The sequence below is a fragment of the Montipora foliosa genome, chromosome 1, assembly GCF_036669935.1.
Source record: "Montipora foliosa isolate CH-2021 chromosome 1, ASM3666993v2, whole genome shotgun sequence".
Taxonomy (NCBI): domain Eukaryota; kingdom Metazoa; phylum Cnidaria; class Anthozoa; order Scleractinia; family Acroporidae; genus Montipora; species Montipora foliosa.
Window position 1 is genome coordinate 60,466,894 of NC_090869.1, and position 6,000 is coordinate 60,472,893.

The following is a 6,000-nucleotide window of genomic DNA, read 5'->3' on the forward strand; positions in this document are numbered from 1 at the left end:
TGTATTTGTCTCTTGGGTACTTTTACTTTCTCACCTATCCCTGTTTAGTGCCTGGACTTTGTTGAATTTCTGCGCTTAGGGGTATCACGGTGGGTTTTTTCTCTGTTTCTATTCCCTAGTTAGAGGCTTTAAAAGCTGAAATCAAGAATTTAAAAGAGTTAAACGACGAGAAGTCGGTGGATTCAGCTCTCAAATATGTCCGTCAACTGCTCTCCCGTCCCCCTACAATTTTCGACGCTTTTGCAGTATCAGCAGCCTTGGAGCAACTTTGTGACGTTGCTAGAGAGAAAGGTCATGATCACGCAAATCGTTTTTCCATTATCCTACGTCAAACCAGGCCGTTGATGGGTTCTCCTACTTTCCAGCAAGTTCTACTTAAATTGCTGGGCTCAGATGAAGAAGTCGCCATTGCGAAAGAAATTCAGAAGGCAGTGAAGCAGACCCCTAGGGTTTGCCCTAGAGCCCTCGCATCTCTTCCAGGTCCCGGTGTCACTCGCCAAACGAATCCTGTTGTGTGCTTTAATTGTGGCCACCGGGGTCATATCGCTAGATCATGTTGGAGGCCTCAAAACCTCCGTAAATTCCGTGGATGAAAGAAGATGTATGTTTATTTTTGGTTAATAAATTGTTTTCCTTTATGTTATTTGAATGTTGTTACCTTTCAACTTAGTTTCATTTCGTTTTATTTCCCTTCTACTGCACCTTTTATCTCTGTTATTTTGGGCTTTTGCTTACTCGCTTTCCAATCCGCTGTCCTAGTTGTGACCAGAAGGGTAATCTCAATTACGCCCTATAATCCGTTTACGACGGATTCCTGGTCCAGCTCGGTTAGTGGGGTTCTTCTTTTTTTTTTTTTTAGATATATATATACTTCTCTCCGCATTTAGCCTAGTTTTTCCTGTCTCGCCTTTTCTTTAGGAGTTCTCCAGTTTCTGCCAGTCCCACTTTAAACAGCGTCCTAAATCTGTGTTATGGTGCGACAGGGATAATTAACCCCACTAGCTGGGCTGGGCCACTCCCGTCATTAGAAATGGTTGCTGAGGGCCGAGTTTTCGCCTCTCCAGACATGCTTCAATTTCGCGATCCAGATTCGTTTGTGGCGGGAAACCTTACGACTTGCTTAGACCAATGGGATAAAATCTCCGTGGGTTACGAAAAAAGGAACTTCGTACTGTCTATTATTAGAGATGGTGTGGATGTCTTTGATTTCTTCACTCCCTCTAATGGTACCTTTCAAGGTAAAACTTACTGCAGTGACTTGCCTCCTCAGATGTGTTTTCCAAATTCAGTGGTTTGCCGTCCATTTAAAGAATTTATTACTGCGACCGTAAAGGATAGAATTTGCAACGGTTCTATCAATGTTGTAGGCCGCGTTGGCGAAGTCGTACCACCTCACTTGGTTTTGCCAATTACAGTTGAGCCTGGCAAACCTCGTATGTGCCACGATGAACGTTTTTTAAATTGTTGGATCAAGGATTGTCCTTTTAAACTTGACGGACCTCTGTCGGTACGTCGAACCTGGCCATTATCAGACTACGTTTGACGACAAAAGCGGCTACGATCATATTCGCCTTCATCCTCGCACTTCTACCTTCTTTGGTTTCCAATGGGAGGGTTGGTATTTTACATACGCCTGTCTCCCTTCCGGGTGGAAAGCTAGCGCTTTCGTGTACCACGCTATCGGCCTGACCGCTACCCTTTTTATCAGATCACTCGGAGTTCCTTGCTCTCAATATATAGATGACCAGCATGTCGGGCAGTTACGTTTACATCCTCGGGCCAATAGCATGGACGCTTTTTCCAACCTTCAGTTGGCTCAAATGGCCGCTTTCATCGCCTGTTCCGTTGTTATTTCCCTTGGGTACTTCATTGGCCTCAAGAAAAGTTGTTTAATTCCTTCGACGGCTAGGCGCTTCCTGGGTTATATTTGCGATTCTGAGAAACAGGCTTTTCTTCTCCCTGAAGATAAAAAAGATAAATTTGCGGAACTAAGAGAAGACATCCTTGACAAGAAAAGCGTTTCTGTTAAAACGCTCCAAAAATTCGCCGGTAAAACTACATCTTTCGCCCTTCTCGTTCCGGCAGCTAAGCTTTATTCCAATTCTGTGTATCAGGCTATCTCTCGAGCATCTAGGAATTGTGCCCGCCAAGTCAAACTGTCTCCTACCCTTCTAAATGAAATTTCCCACTGGCGTTTACTTGATAGCTGGCAAGGTTTCCTGGCTTGGATGAACGAGTCTCACTTCAGTACAGGTTCAATTGTTTTCGGATGCCTCTTACTTTGGATGGGGCGGATGTCTTTTTAGCCCTAGTCGACCCGAAGTTGTGATACGTGGTTATTGGGATGAAACCTATCGAGGACGTTCCATCATCATCAAAGAAACTCAGGCTTTACGTCTCACGTTAGAAAATTCTCCTTCGTCGTTCCGAAAATACCAGAGTGGATGTGTTTGTAGACAATAAAGCTCTATTGTCTAGTTGGAAGAGTCAAGTCTCAAAGTTCCCAGAGGTTTCTGACGTAATGAAGTCCATTTTCCAGTTTTCACTCCGTAGAAATCTTTCTCTTTCATTGTAATATGTTCCCTCCCAAAGTAATCCCGCGGATTCGCCATCTCGCACACTTTCAGATCTAGACCCGTCTCTTGACGTGAAGCCATGGAACTTGGTGGATTCAACCTTCGGGCCTCATACCATCGATTTGATGGCTCTTCCTTCTAACGTCAAGTTGGATAGCTCATTTGAAGTTCTTCTCCCCGTTTCCTTGTGTACAGGCCCAAGGAACCAATGTCTTTTCTCAAGTGTTATCATCCAGCGAAAACGCCTTTGTGTTTCCACCATTCACACTTATCGGCCCGCTCTTGAAGTTCCTGGCGTCGCAACCATGCCCTTTTACAATGATTGCCCCGGATGTCTCGCCCAGGAAATACTGGTGGCCCCTCATGCAGCGTTAGGCTACGGTTGCATTCAAATTGGGCCAAAAGGGGGATAACTCAATTCTTCTATTCCCCGCTGAATCAGGCCATTCTGCTTGGGAATTCAGACCACTTCAATGGGATCTTTGGGTATTTCGTTTTGCCGCGCTTTAATAACGTAACATAACTGCGTATTATTGTCAAGTACAAACTCGAGGGATCCTTTTTTCGTTTTTTCTTTAATTGTTTAGGTACATTTAATATTTGTTTGTTATATTAAAATCCTGCTTACTTTTATTGTGACGCCGTATGTGGTTTCGACTGGCCTATTCTCATTTAATATTTTTTGTACTCTGTATTTTACACCCCTACATTTATTATGCCCTTTTTTGCTCATTTAGGACCTTCCCCTGGTGCCAAGAGTTTGGGTTCCCGCAGTTAGTTGCCCAAACTGTTCCTACCCAAACGACACTTCTTTTGCGTTTTGTCAACATTGCAGTTACACATGAAGGAAGAACACCACCGATCCAGATTCTGAGAAAGTTCGTTTAGACCTTGCTGCAATTGACGACCGTCTTGAAGCCCTTCGCAAGGCCAAGAGCGATAAACCCTACCAGAAACAGACGTCCAGTCTACAGCAAGAGTTCGAGCGTTTTCTTCACTCGCTAACCTCTCCTAAATCTCTTATATCCGCCACCCCGCAGGATTTAACGAGGTTTCTGATTTGGAAGGATAAAGGGAGAAAAACTAAAATTCATCTTCCCCAGTGTAAGCACTTTGGAGTTCCCGGTAAAGCTCAGTGCCGGTGTCCAACCAGACTCGCAGCTGGAAATGTTGATAATTTAATTGGGAAATTAGGCTCCATTTTCATAGAAGCAGGGCGGGGTGATACTTGGAATGATATTTTCGGGGTGGGGAACCCGGCAGCTTATCACTCCTTGAGACAGTACCTCGCCTTAGTACGCGAAGAACAAGCAAAGGCGCGAGTTTGTGAAAACCAACCTATTCCTATCTTCTTTGGGAAGTTGACTGAGCTCTGTTTATATCATTCCCAGAGATCCAGTTTTTTCTAAAGGTATATCTGCTGTCCAGCGCAATCTCTATGCAAGGGACCTAGCCTTTTTCTGTCTTGATTTCTATTCAGGGGATCGTGGCTCAGACCTGGGTAGGATCTCTATGAAGGAAATTGTTTGTCTCCCAGATGGGGATGGGTTTTTATTCCGCCACTCTTTTGGCAAGACTTTAAGAGGTGGCGGAAAAACCAATACCTTCATGATTAAGGAATGTCCGGACCCGAAGATCTGTCCGGTAGCCAATTTAAGGTTATACGTTAAGTTATGTGACCTTATGTGCGTAAACTTGAGAGGAGGCTATTTATTCAGAGTCTTAAACAGCAAAAGTGAAATTTCTGAAGATTCTTTTGTAGGTTCTGCCATAGCTAACAGGCTTACTCTGCACCTACGTTCAGCTGGGATTTATGACAGAGAAACAATGCATAGTTTTAGAAGTGGGTGTTCGATCACTCTGTCTTTGCTGGGCGTATCTTCGGAGGATGTAGCAAGGCATGTTGGGTGGTCTTCTATAATAACAGCCGACTATTATTCACAAACGGGCAAGGTAATGAATTCGGATTCAGTCGCTACTTCTCTGGCCATGAGCACAGCCCCAAATTCGATAGAGGGGCAACCGCTTGCTTCTGTCATAATGATATAAGGAACCTTTGTCTAGCTTTTTCTTAGGTTTTATTGTATCCATTCCTTAACGGGGTTTTAAAATGGGGTTTCTGAGTTTTGGAGAAAGGTCTTTTCTGTGGTCCCTCGTTACTGATATGGTCGCGGGAACTCTCTTTGGTTTACGAGCTATAAGCAGCAAGTCGCGTCGGCGGCCGAAAGCCACAATCTTTTCCCATAACTCAACCACGCCGTACAATGAGCGGCATAATTAATGAATGAAAATGGTATACTATTTGTATTTATTTGGACTCAACTCTGCACAGTCTTCCGGTAACAACTGGAAATTTCACTAATTCTTGTTTACCTTCAATGGCGTCGAAAGTCTCGTTTGCACGCACGCAATTGAAATAGGAAGGGTTTTTTGCCTCTTATAGCAAAAAGGGGCGAAGGCGCGAGTTTGCAATAAAAGCAAGGTGACACACGCTAACACCAACCCGGTGTGGCCAACACATCACGCATGCGCACGACCAATTCAACCCGGTCAATTAGCAGCCATGGACAGCTGTTTCGGCCTTACGGACCTTATCAGCATGGCGTAGCTAACATACCAGGCGGGTGTATTTAGCACCCCTTTACGAGGCAGCTTCACATGCCAAACATGTGGTGAGCTGGGTTGGGAACAGCAAAACTGTTCTCCCACGGCAAGCGTGTGGGAAGGTGGATCACATTAAGAGATCGGTGTGTCACGTAAATTGTTAGTGTGTGTCATCTTGCTTTTATTGATGTTAACTTCAGTGAACTTTTGTGTTACAAAGCTGTCAGATGCTCAGAATGCACGCTTAAATTTGTGGTGAAAACAAGTTGTGAGGGAACTTGAAAATGATCAGCGTGCCAGCCTAGAAGACAATGTTTCGCGATTCCCTTTTATTTTCTTCAATCTTTCTGGGTTTAGTACTTTGCAAGAAACCACATGTCTTCTCTACTATGGTACTACAATGATATACAATACCAAAACAATATCGTGTTCTCTTAGAGCTACATATTATGCAAAGACAACTTCAATCTCCTGGAAGACAAAACGCAGCTCGGTTAACAATATGGAATAAAGGTCTGTGTTACTGCACTACCACACGTACGCAATGCGTGCCTATTTTTTCTAAAGATGACACGAATTCTTTCTTTCTGACAAATGATTAACAGGCTGGTAGCCAGGTTTTTAAACTCAGAAAAAGATCTGTTTCGTCGTGTGAACATGTGAGCCAAAGGGCCTCTGCTGATACGACTTCTGGGTGACCCCTTAAATGGTCTTAATGACCCCCGACTTGAAAAAATTGCCTAGAACGTTGCATTTCAATACCACCCAACTCAGTCCCTTCTGTTTTTGAGTAACACGTACCACAGGACACCCATTGTAT

At 44.0% G+C, this 6,000-nt stretch overlaps 1 pseudogene; it reads left to right on the forward strand.

Annotated features, from left to right (window-relative positions):
• Nucleotides 1–1,030: 1,030 nt before the first annotated feature.
• Nucleotides 1,031–3,086, forward strand: LOC138000056 (uncharacterized; annotated as a pseudogene).
• The last annotated feature ends 2,914 nt before the right edge of the window (nt 3,087–6,000 follow it).